At 39.2% G+C, this 13,678-nt stretch overlaps 1 protein-coding gene and 1 non-coding gene across 15 annotated transcripts in view; both read left to right on the plus strand.

Annotated features, from left to right (window-relative positions):
* KIF21A (kinesin family member 21A) overlaps positions 1 to 13,678 on the plus strand; it is a 174,639-nt gene that overhangs the window by 13,853 nt on the left and 147,108 nt on the right. The gene's annotated exons all lie outside the window — the stretch shown is intronic.
* LOC122686609 lies at positions 465 to 570 on the plus strand. Its single transcript, XR_006338855.1, has one exon. It is a non-coding gene; the product is annotated as a U6 spliceosomal RNA (small nuclear RNA).

Consider the following 13,678-nt stretch of genomic DNA (forward strand, 5'->3'; position numbering starts at 1 on the left):
TTTCAGCCTTCCATTTTCAGTAATTCATATTATGAGATGTTATTTTGCAAATTTTTAGTTTAATTACTGTGATTAAAGAAGAAATAAAATCAATTTGTGACTCTTTTTTTCTTAGGACCTTATTCAAAAACCAGGTCTTCTGTTTTTATATAATACTAGCCACTGAAACCTTTAACTAGATGGCTAGTTTGGTTTGGTTTGCATTGAAAAACAGGTTTCTGAGTGATACAGGATCAACAAACCTAGTCAGAAATGTAAATGATCTTGAAAACAAGTTTCGCTTTTAGAAACAAACCTATTTAGAAAATAAATTTGATTGAACTGGTAAAATAAATACCTTTTGTGTCCTTCACAAATTGGTTTACTGTGAAATAAAAGCTTCCCTGATAGCTCAGTTGGTAAAAAAGATAAAACAGTGTGATGACAATTTGAATTTAAAAAATATGTAATAGCAAGTTAAGTGAGTGCTCGCTTTGGTAGCACATATATTAAAATTGGAACGATACAGAGAAGATTAGCATGGCCCTGTGCAAGGATGACATGCAAATTCATGAAGCGTTCCATATTTTTATTAGAAATAAAAGCAAAAATAAACAAGTGGGACCTAATTAAACTTAAAAGCTTTTGCACAACAAAGGAAACTATAAGCAAGGTGAAAAGACAGCCTTCAATTTGGGAGAAAATAATAGCAAATGAAGCAACAAAGGATTAATCTCAAAAATATACAAGCAACTCCTGAAGCTCAATTGCAGAAAAATAAATGACCCAATTAAAAAGTGGGCCAAAGATCTAAACAGACATTTCTCCAAAGAAGACATACAGATGGCTAACAAACACATGGAAAGATGCTCAACATCACTCATTATCAGAGAAATGCAAATCAAAACCACAATGAGGTACCATTACACGCCAGTCAGGATGGCTGCTATCCAAAAGTCTACAAGCAATAAATGCTGGAGAGGGTGTGGAGAAAAGGGAACCCTCTTACACTGTTGGTGGGAATGCAAACTAGTGCAGCCACTATGGAGAACAGTGTGGAGATTCCTTAAAAAACTGGAAATAGAACTGCCATATGACCCAGCAATCCCACTGCTGGGCATACACACTGAGGAAACCAGAACTGAAAGAGACACGTGCACCCCAATGTTCATCGCAGCGCTGTTTATAATAGCCAGGACATGGAAGCAACCTAGATGCCCATCAGCAGACAAATGGATAAGGAAGCTGTGGTACATATACACCATGGAATATTACTCAGCCGTTAAAAAGAATTCATTTGAATCAGTTCTAATGAGATGGATAAAACTGGAGCCCATTATACAAAGTGAAGTAAGCCAGAAAGATAAAGAACATTGCAGCATACTAACACATATATATGGAATTTAGAAAGATGGTAACGATAACCCTATATGCAAGACAGAAAAAGAGACACAGATGTATAGAACAGGCTTTTGGACTCTGGGAGAAGGCGAGGGTGGGATGATCTGAGAGAACAGCATTGAAACATATTTATTATCAAGTGTGAAACAGATCACCATTCCAGGTTGGATGCATGAGACAAGTGCTCAGGGCTGGTACACTGGGATGACCCAGAGGGATGGGATGGGGAGGGAGGTGGGAGGGGGGATCGGGATGGGGAACACATGGAAATCCATGACTGATTCATGTCAATGTATGGCACAACCCACTACAATATTGTAAAGTAATTAGCCTCTAACTAATAAAAATAAATGGAAAAAAAAAGTGAACCATTGAAGATGACTTAAGACTGCCTTAGCACTTGAGACTAGTCCTATTTGCTGTGTTTGACCAGCAGAAAATACTCCAAATATCAGGTATCAAAATAATAAACCTAGCAGTAGGGATAATGTAAGTGAGGTTGAGTATTCTGCAAAATCATCAGGTGGATTCCCTGCCCTTGCTTATATGTTTGTTCTCTGTACATTCTGATAAGAACCTTGCTCTCTATTTTATGTGAAAAAAAAAATGCAGAAACAGGAACTTCTGTTCCTAAAAGTAGTCATCTTTGTGCCTTTTTTTGACTATCAAATATGTTTATTTGAATATTTCATAATTTTGCTTTTATGATTGAATCTTTTTAAATGAACTTTGATGAGAAAGTAATGCTTTTGGAGTTTGAGTTCAGATCTCCTTTTTTCCACTGACTCACTTTTAGGTGGCAGTAATATAAAAGTAATCCTGTGGAAAAATATGATGTCTCTCTATGACTCAATTTCATCTATGTATAAAGCGGATTATACTTCTGCTATGTATATTACAGCCTCTTTGTAAAGTATAGATAGTAAAAGTGTAAAAAGAGGGCTATTACTCTAAGCTCATTGTAAGTAGAACAGAAGTTACTTAAGTAAGTATATTTTGGTATCTAAAATGGAGGAATAAAAGTGTGTTTGTGAGGGTAATTAATAGTTCCCATTCCTGACCATTCTAATTCAATTTGACCAAGTAAATTCAATGTATCTCAGTTTAGTCCTATTCAATTTATTAGTTAGTGCACCCCTATAATTAAGTACACTAAAAACACGTTGCTAGGCACTGGGAAATGCAAGATGAATCAGATGTGGAATTTGCCCTTGAGAAACTTAGTTCAGTTGGGTTATAAGATGACTTTCCCATGAAACGTGCCAACAATTAAGTTTAAACACTTTACATTCAAGTTATTAGAGTGGTATACCTCTATAGACATTGTGATCACATTAGTATACTTTCTAACTCAGAAAAATGACTCTTTATTTTCCAAAATAGCAACATAAATTCTTAATAATCTGTCCCATGACATCTAATCTTTCCACTCTCCTAATCTTTAACATAACCATGTTCATCTATTTGCTTATTTCCCCTCTGTTATTTATCCTTTCTCATCTTTCCTAATTTTCATGCTCATTTCATTAAAAAAATCCCTTTCCATAAATTTCATCCTATTTTCATAGATATTAATTGCAAAAAATTATTGACAACAGCTCATTTGCACATGAAAAGACTTGAATACATGCACATCTGTGCACACTCACACAGAAACACACATTTTTTCCCTGTATAATTAATAACTAATTCACTCAGAGTGGCTAGTTTGGATCTGAGTGAGGCAGCAAGCTTCAGTGGAAAGTTTCCTTAAACATTTCACGTCTAAGGATAGTTTGAATAAAATTTAAAAATCCCTTCATTAACTGTTTATCTTTTTACTTCATTAGTTCTAGTGTCCTGTGGAAAATAGGCTCTGTTTTTGTTTTTTTTTTCAGGGAACTGATGATCTGTTTTATATTTCAAGACTCAAGGACTCAAGCCCTTTGGGAATTTAATATTGGTGGAGTTATAGACTTCCAGATGTCCCTGACAGAGATTATAGTCTTACTTCTGGTAGATGTATCTTTCGTAGTAGCCAGCTGTTGTTATAAGGACCTGACCAAAACAGGTTCCTATGAGGAGAATGGGCTTTGACATCAAGAGGTGTGTTTGAACTTGACTTCTTTCCTGTTTTTTTTTAATTGATTAATTTATTTTAATTGGAGGCTAATTACTTTACAATATTGTAGTGGTAGTGTTGTCTTTCCTAGTTTTTAACTTTGGGTGAATTGTTTGAGCTGCCTGGACCTCAGTTTTCTCATCTGTAAAATATATATATACTCATATTAATAGAATTATTTTTCCCTAAGGATTCCTCTCTTGCTGATTTCTACTGTGTATACATATGTAAGTCTCACATATGGAACATGATAGTTTGCTTTGTAAATACAGTTGATCCTTGAACAACACCAAGGTTGGAGGCACCAACCTTCCCCTCCATGCAGTCAGAAATCCTCATATAACTACAGTCAGACCTTCCATGTGTGATTCTGCATCCATGGATTCAGCTGATCTTGCATTGTTTAGTACAGTAGTACATGTTTATTTTTTTAAAAAAGTGAGTTGACAGGCGTAGTTAAAACCTTTGTTATTCAAGGGTCAAGTGTAGTATTTTAGTGATTTGGGTTCATAGCTCTTCTTCCTTAAATGGATCTTGAATAATTTAAAAGCAGGGGTACTTTTATTTTTTTTTTGTCCTTTTCTGTGAAATGCTTAACCCATCATTAGACATGTCAGTGCATGCTCACTTGCTCAGTATTGTCCGACTTGTGACCGCATGAACTGCAGCCATCAGACTCCTCTGTCCATGGAATTTTCCAAGCCAGAATACTGGAGCAGGTTGCATTTCCTACTCCAGGGGACGTTCCTGACCCCAGGCATGTCAGACCTGGCCCTCAATACCAGAGAAGAAAAATATAGTCTACTCCCGATTATTATGGAGACTTTAGTCAGTCTAGAAATATTTGACTGCCATTGATGTTCCAGAGGGAGAAGGCAATGGCACCCCACTCCAGTACTCTTGCCTGGGAAATCCCATGGACGGAGGAGCCTGGTAGGCTGTGGTCCATGGGGTCGCTAAGAGTGGGACACGACTGAGAGCCTTCACTTTCACTTTTCACTTTCATGCACTGGAGAAGGAAATGGCAACCCTCTCCAGTACTTTTGCCTGGAGAATCCCAGGGATGGGGGAGCCTGGTGGGCTGCCGTCTATGGGGTCGCACAGAGTCAGACACGACTGAAGAGACTTAGCAGCAGCAGCAGCAGCAGCAGCAGATGTTCCAGAAAGGGTGTCTGGGTGTGGAGGATATAGATATAAGACAAGTGTTTCTACTTTCAATAAGTTAACATTGGGTGAGGACAGAGACAATAAACATAAAAAAAATAACTTCAGATGTTGATAAGTGCTGTGGAGAAGATGAGACATGAAAAATAAGCTGATATGGTTAGTGGGATGGTAAGAAGAGCAGGATAGCCAGATACAGTAAGTGAAAAAGAAGATGGAAATAATGACAGAGATATAGGCAGGAGCCAGACTGTTTAGGGCCTTGTAGTCTAGAATGGAAATTTTGGACTTAATTTTAGTGGGAAGGCTTTAGAAAGCTTTAAGTGGAGATATGACTTACATTTTGGAAAGATAACTTGTTGCTATATAGAAGATGGACTATGTTATAAGAGTTAAAAATAGAGGTGGAAGATCCGTGAGAATGCTGTTATTTTGTTCCAGGAGAAAGATGGAAGCAGCTTGGACTAAACAGGAGCAGTACAGGTGGTAGACAGTAGATCTGAGGTATATTTTGGAGATAGAACTGTTAGGGTTTGCTGATAAAGAGTGCAAGGGAGAGAGAAAAATCAAGTAAATTGTTTAGATGGGTGTTATAAGAAAAAGAGGAGATATTTGTAGGAGTGAAGTCCTTGGGAAGGAGACTAGGGATGAGATGAAGAGAAAAAGTTGAGAGAGTGGCCCTAAATAGAAGCAGTGACACTTCTATTATAACAGAAAAACCTCCCAGAATTTGTGGGCATAGATGAAATATAGTTTGGATCTGGAAGCATGAAGATGAAGATGGAGGAGATCTCTTCTGACTGCATCATCATCATCATCTTCTTCTTTTTGTTTTTTTTAACGAAAATGAAACTGGTTTTAAGGAGGCCAGGGAATTGTGAGATAGAATTGTTGGGTGTATTATCTAAGGGATTTGAGTTTACTAAGAATGCTGAAAGAAGTAGTGGTGATAGAAGTAGCTGATAGAGTGGCCCATAAGTGAGATCAGTGGATGAGGCAGTGTGGCAAAGAGCAGCTTGTAGCAAGATCTGACTACAGGTGCTTCCGAGAAGATGGGATCTTTGGAAGAGGAACGATAGATTGGAAACTGCACTCAGGAGCAAGAAGCAGCCTCACCTCCAGGCAGTGTCTTACACATACATGACGTGAAAGAAAAAATAGCCTTACTTGGGAGCACTTCAGTAAGAGCCACTTCCTTGGGAGGAACATGTAAGGTTTAGGTTGAGAGTACAGGTGAGTTTTCTAATAAAAATAAATGAATTATCAAACACTCATTATGTGGCAGAAGCAAATGTTCTAAACTCTAAATACACATACCTTAACTCACATAAACCTAATGATAATCTTATAGGTACTATTATTAATTCCACTTTATGAATAAGGAAATTGAGAATTTAAGCAATTTGCCTCTGGTCACACAGCTGTAAGTGACAGGGCTGGTGAACTTGGTTTCAGCCAGTGAAAATGAAGTGAAAGTGACAGTGAAAGTCACTTAGTGGTGTCTAACTCTTTGCGAACCTGTGGACTGTACAGTCCATGGAATTCTCCAGGCCAGAATACAGAAGTGGGTAGCCTTTCCCTTCTCCAGGGGATCTTTCCAACCCAGGGATCAAGCCCAGGTCTCCCGCATTGCAGGTGGGTTCTTTGCCAGCTGAGCCCCAAGGGAAGCCCCAAAATACTGGAGTGGGTAGCCTATCCCTTCTTCAGTGGGTCTTCCTGACCCAGGAATCGAACTGGGATCTCTGCATTGCAGGCAGATTCTTTACCAGCTGAGCTATCAGGGAAGCCCTTGTCCCAGGCTTAATGGCTGGTCTATACTGTTGCTGATGGATTGTAATTTCTAACACATAGCATTTAGAAAGGAAGTGAGGGATAGATGGTGGAACCAAATTAGAAGCTATGCAAGGTAGTATTGAGTGAGCATTTTTATACTGAAGGATGATTTGGAAAGCTTGGACTTCTGATGGCTAGTTTGGTGAACAGGGGTTTGATGAGCTTTTTCTATATTTTGGACCAAAGAGCAATTTGAAGATCTTAGATGGCTGGTGTTCCTGGCAGCTGGTAGAAAGTGAGTAATGAAAATTTTGAGTTAGCTGGTGATACCACTGAGAGGAGGCAGAAGGGCAATGGATTATATTCTGGCAGCAGTGGTCTGCCATGTTATTGTCTTGTGGAGAGCTCACTTGACAATGTTGGGTGAACACAATGTGGACCAGTTTATCTTCCTGGCCCTGAAATTCGAGCATTGTTATATTTCTCATCATCTGATATTGTTAAAGCAACTGCTTTTGGCTGCAAGATTCAGAACAGTACTAATGGCACTGAAAAGAAGATAGAAGTTGATTTTGACTGTAATTGTAAAAATGTTCACATTTCCCCACAAAGTTACTTGCAAGCACTTTTAGTAGTGTATTTCTTCTGATTATAAAAAGTATTTTCTGTTCATTTTAGAAAATTTATGAGTTTCACTATCCTGATGAGAACATATGTCTACTTATTATATTTTAAATATGCTGTGCTTAGTCGCTCAGTCATGTCTGACTCTTTGCAACTGCGTGGACTGCAGCCCACCAGTTTCTTCTGTTCATTGGATTCTCCAGGCAAGAGCACTGGAGTGTGTTCCCCTGCCCTCCTCCAGGGCATCTTCCCAACTTGGGCATCCAACCCAGGTCTCCCGCATTGCAGGGAGCCACCTTTACCATCTGAGCCACCAGAGAAACCCATATTTTTAAATATAGTCTCATATTATTTATATAAAATAATAAAATTATATTTTATTGCATATATAGTTTTTCATCTTTTTTTTTTTTCACTTCGCAGTTTTCAATTACCTGCTTGACCTTCTGAGGGATGCTCTATCTCCTTTTCCCTTCTATCCTCCTCATATACCTATAGCCCGTGACACTGAATGTCCACTTGCCTTGGTGATAGTCAACTTTCCTTGGCAGAATTCCTGTGAAATGGCTTATTGTTTGGCTGCTCTTGTTTTTGTCCACTTGAGCAATAAGAAATAGCACGTATCTGTGACTTATTAAATAGCAGATGTTGAACATGCTTGCTCAATTACTACCCTCCAACTTTTTCTTTTTTTTTGACCTCCTATCTTCAGACTTTCCCATGTATTTATGTATAACAGTACCTAGATTCCAAAGGACACACATTAGATTTTCCCAGGAATTCTCTCACCCCTCCTCTCTGAGTGCTCCTGGACACTCTGAGATGGGCCTGAACTTTATGATATGGGCATTTTAGATGAGATACTCTGCATTCTGTAGAAGTGAAATGCTACAGTCCCCTTCTTATAGCTCTGTAAGTAAAGAAAACCTTGGACCACTCACTCACTTGTTTTGATAGAGGAGAAAAATTTTGCCTTACTATACTTTGGAAAGGAAAAGAGAAAACGGTGTTCTCTATATCTGTGAATTCTCTTCAAAGTATCTCCACCATGGATCTTGAACCTTATCTTAAGTAACCTGAAGATAAGAGATTAGGACTGATAGTTGATGGGCTGGCTTGGTCAACTCTTTGTAAATGCTGTAGGGATCTGTCTAGAAACTTTTCTTGAGGCTTGTAGTTGAAATTATGAGACAACAAGAAAAATTCCATTCTTTGTTAAAACTGCTAGCATTTTATTATATGAGTTAGTGGAGTGATATCATAGTAAGTATTGCTGGTCAGTGTGTCTCCTTCACAAAGGAACTCCACTCAGTTCCCAAGGGAATGGTGAAAAAAAGGAGCTATTTATACTACAGGAATGAAAGTTAGAAGACCTAGGGCTCAACCTTGCTTCCCCAGTAACTAGATGAGTTACATTAGGCAAAGCACATTTTTTTTGTTACATTAGGTAAACCACATATTTTCTCTTTGTCTTATATTTAAAATGAAAGTTAGACTAGATTTCCTCCAAGATTCTGTCTGTCTTTAAAATTGATGAGTCAGTTTTCAAAACATTCCTACTACTATACCACTCTAGGAACTTGTCAACAGATTATCCATGGATGTGGGACTTTCAGAATAGAGCCATTACCATCCTATCCCAATATCATACCATCTCCAAGACATTTCATACCATCACCATGTCATACTGTACTGTCCAATTACCATATCATGCCATACCATAACATTGGATTACCTTATCATTATCATAATGTGTGAAATATCAGGCTGGATGAATCACAAGCTGAAATCAAGATTGCTGGGAGAAATATCTGTAATGTCAGATATTCAGATGACACCATCCTAATGGCAGAAAGTGAAGAGGAACTAAAGAGCCTCTTGATGAAGGTGAAAGAGGAGAGTGAAAAAGTTGGCTTAAAACTCACCATTGAAAAAACTAAGATCATGGCATCCCATCCCATCACTTCATGGCAAAAAGATGGGGAAGCAATGGAAACAATGACAGACTTTATTTTCTTGGGCTCCAAAGTCACTGCTGATGGTGACTGCAGCCATGAAATTTAAAGCCATTTGCTCCTTGGAAGAAAAACTGTGACAAACCTAGACAGTGTATTAAAAAGCAGAGACATCACTTTGCCAACAAAGGTCTGTATCATTAAAGCTATGGTTTTGTACAGATGTGAGAGTTGGACCATAAAGGATAAGCAGTGAAGAATTAATTCTTTTGAACTGTGGTGCTGGAGAAGACACCTGAGAGTCCCTTGGACTGCAAGGAGATCAAACCAGTCAGCCCTAAAGGGAATCACCCCTGAATATTTATAGGAAGGACTGATGCTGAAGCCGAAGTTCCAATACTTTGGCCACTGGATGCAAAGAGCCGACTTATTGGAAAAGACCCTGATGCTGGGAAAGATTTAGGGCAGGAGGAGAAGCCGGGGGCGGAGGCAGGGTGCAGAGGATGAGATGGGTGGATGGCATCATCGACTCAATGGACATCAGTTTTAGCAAACTCTGGGAGCTGAAGGGCAAGCAAGCCAGGTGTGCTATAGTCCACGGGGTCACAAAGAGTCAGACACGACTGAGTGACTGAACAACCACCACAGCATACTATATCATACTGTACCATTCCATAGCATGCTATATACCACACCGTCTATATCACACCATATCATTACTGTTACCATATCTTACCATTCCTTTTCTTTCTTTCCCTTTTCATTAATTTATTTTGTAATTAATTGATTCATTTAACAAATACTATTCTATTTACTCATATGAATCCATTCATTGCATTGATTTCGCATACAAGGTAGATAATGTATCTTTTCTCTAAAGAGAGGAGAAAATAACCACAATTTAAAAAGGTAGTTGAGCAAATAGCAAATAAAGTAACAGATTCTAAGTATGGTCCTGAAACATAGTAGCTTCTTGAAAAGTATTAAGGGCAATTAAGCCAGTTGAACATGTCCTTAGTTCCACTGTTTGTACCATATTATTGCTAAATTCTTGGTGATTCCTGGGCACTCAAAGTGCTTTATTAATAAAATATAATTATGAAATATCATCATCATAGATACTAAGCAATTAGTTCTTATTTCAGAACCAGGCCTTTCTTTTACTTATTACTTGTTAATTCTCACTGATGCTACTGTAAATAGTTGTAAATACTCATCAGTCATTGAAGAATGTTGGCTTTGGTTGAAGCCATTGAAGAATTAAATGGCTTTGGTTCATAATTTTTGTTGCTTCTGTAGTTTTCCAGTATTTCCAAATGCCCTCATGTTTATGTGTTCAGGTCAGATATTATAAGATAGGGTCAACAGACAATGAACTTAATAGAATATCCCCAGGAAACCCTATTTTGTTTTTATGTATCAGATATCTAAGTTAAGAGAAGAAGCAATTGCACTGTTGGAGGAGATTGATCAACTTTATATGCTATGCCTTTCATTACTCAATGTGTCACTTCATGTATGTATGTTATTCCTAGAATTACTAACTAGGTGGTCCTCAAAGCTATTACTAATCATCTTTATCCAGATATATATTAGACCTTACAAAGCAAGTGTTTTCTGGATGGTATTCTGTCTAGTTACACTTTGCTCATTCAAATGATAGAATTAGGCATTGCGCAGAAGGGGCACCTAATTGAATTCCCACCAGTGTAATCGAGGTGGTAGAACCCTTGTCATTCCATATTCATGTTTAGATGTGTTGTTTTCATTGTCTTATATACACCATTTTTTCCCATCCCTTTGGCACCAACCTAGTGTTCAGGTTTTAAATTATGTAATGCCTGTATGATTACAGTGGTGTTTTGATTAATGATGTAGACCAGTATGATATGAGCATTCTGAAGAGCAGACCTTCCTTCCATGATGCTCTGACCATCAAATCTAGAGTTATTAAGGATTATTTTGTTGGCTGTAGCCTTTCCAGAAGCAAACAGGTGACAAGATGAAGGGAGCAATACCTTTTCCTTGTTCACTGCATTTGCAAAGTAATATGAAGAAGCATTACTGCAGCTTCCCTTTATAAGTTAAAAAATGACCAGCTGAGGAGGTTATAACCAAGATGGTGGAGGAGTAGGAAGTCATGGACTTCATCTCTTTCCACAAATGCATCAAGAACACATTTACAGATGGAACAGTTCTCACAGAACACCAACTAAACACTAGCAGAAGATGTTGGACACTGGAAAGGACAAGAAAGATCCCCACATATCTGAGTAGGATGAAAGAAAGAAAGAAAAAAGAGGAGAGGAAATGAGATGGGATCTGTGTCCTGTTTAAATTATGTAATGCCTGTATGATTACACTGGTGTTTTGATTAATAGTGTGGACCAGTATGATATGACCGTTCTGAAGAGCAGACCTTCCTTCCATGATGCTCTGACCATCAGGGAAGTTGAAGCAGAGCAGAGGTTCCTGCAACTGGGGAAGCCTTCTCACCAGCAGAGGATTGGTTGGGACGGCAGGGAAGCACCTGAGGCTGTCAGAGGAGTGTGAAACAGCTGGTCTGTGGCCGACAGGACAGAGTGAGACTTGCACAGATGGTCTGTGCCTCAGCTCTGCCTGTCCCAGACTGGGACGTGTGTCTGCCAGTGTACATGGAAGCTGAGAGCTGGAATATGGGGATTGAAGAGTAAACCCGGGAAGAAGACTGCTGTTGGCTATGAGGAGATAGCCAGAGGGGATGGGAGGGAGGAAATCCAGACTGCCTCAGAAGCAGGGTGCTACTGTTGAGTGGCACACGGGAATGGAGCCGCCGTTGTAGACTCTTTCTTCCCACTCACTGGACACCTGCCCTTCCAGGTGCTAAGAAAAGCCCCAGCAAGGGTTGACCTCACTCCTGCCTCCAGGCACTAGGAAAGGCCCCCATTAGTGCTGGATCTCTCGTGCTTATGGCCTGTGGCTTCCTTACTCACCTGTCATCGCCAGGCCCCTGTGATGCAGGTGGGTGTGCCACATCTGTACCCTGTCCCCACAGGGGAGAGATGGGGTACAAATGCTCCAGGGCTGCCTTGGGAGGAGGCTCCTGTGGGTGGCCCCATATTCAGAGGTGGGGCTAAAATCACAACTGAGACCCAGGGTGGGGTGACTAAGGAAGAGGAACAAAAATATTTCTGTGCAGCTGCACAAACCACTGATTAAATCCCTGCAATGGGCTTGGTACGCCCTGCATCTATGGAATATCTGAATGGACAATCAGTGTTCTCACAAATGAAACTGGTATAGCTATAGCAGCGGTAGACTTGGGGATCTAGTACCCATGGGTCAGAGTCAGAGTCTGAGCTACCCACCACAGTGCACACAGAGGAACCAGAGACTGCCTAGAAGTTTTAGAGAGCATTCTGGGGAGGTGAAGGTGACTCACATGGAGAAAAGGATACTGGCAGCTGAGACCTTAGGAAAATATAATTATTACTTTTTTTCTGGTTTGTTCTGTTTTTGTTTTTCTCTTGTTTTTTTATTTTTATCTTTTGTGTTTTCATTAATAATTTTTAATATATTTTTATTTTTTGTATTTCTGTTTCTATGTTAATTTTTTGTTCTGTGCTTTTCCCTTGTTTTTCTCCCTTTGTTCTGTGTTTTTACCTTTTTTCCTTTATTTTTTTTTAAATCTTTTTAAATTTTTAAAAATCATTTTGGGTGTTTTGTTTGCTTTATCCTTCCGTTTGCATTCTGCTTTTGTTGTTTGGTTTTGTTAGTTTTTTTTTTGTCTTGGGATTCTTTTATTTGTCCCATTATTCTCTTGTTTTTTGTTTTCTCTGTTTTTGTTTCTTATTTTGTCTGTGCGTGTGTTTCTTTGGTTTGTTTGTTTGGTTTTCTTTGGTCTTTTACCATCTGTCTGGGCTTTTGTTTGCTCATTTGGTTGGTTTTAATTGTTGTTGTTTGCTTGTTTTTGTCTTTGTTATTTGTCTTAGATTTTGTCTGTTTTCATTCTACCTACATTTTTCCTCCCCATCTTCTTTGATCTTTTCTTTTCTGCCCCCTTTTTTTGCAGAGCCATGTGGCTTATTGGGTTTTGGTTATGACGTCAGGGTAGGCCTGGACCTGTGCTGTGTGAGCTCTCAGTGCAGGATTCTGGAATGCCAGAGAGTTTCCAGCCCTAGGGAATATTAATTGGCAAGAGCTCTCCCAGAGTTTGATCTCAGCTCCAAGACCCGGCTCCACCCAGCTGGCTGTAGGCTCCAGTGCTGAACATCCCACATCAAATACCAAGCAAGATAGGAACACAAAGCCATGCAGTTCTAAGATCACAGACACCCCAAAACACACCAGTTGACATTGCCTCTCCATCAAAAAGAAAAGAAATAGCTCAACCCACCAGGATGCAGGCACCAATCCCTCCCATGAGGATGCTTATACAAGTCATTGGACCAACCTCACCTACCTGGGGAAAACACCAGAAACAAGTGGAACTATGACCCTGCAGCCTGTGGAAGGAAGACCTCAAGCACTGCAAGTTAGACAAAATGGGAAGACAAAGAAATATGTTGCAGATGAACAAACAAGGTAAAAAGTCTCAAGACCAAATAAATGAAGAGGAAATAGGTAATATACCTGAAAAAGAATTCAGAGTAATGATAGTAAAAATGATTAAAAAACTTGGAAATAGAAAGGAGGAAATACA

This window comes from Cervus elaphus, chromosome 3 (genome assembly GCF_910594005.1).
Source record: "Cervus elaphus chromosome 3, mCerEla1.1, whole genome shotgun sequence".
Classification (NCBI taxonomy): Eukaryota; Metazoa; Chordata; class Mammalia; order Artiodactyla; family Cervidae; genus Cervus; species Cervus elaphus.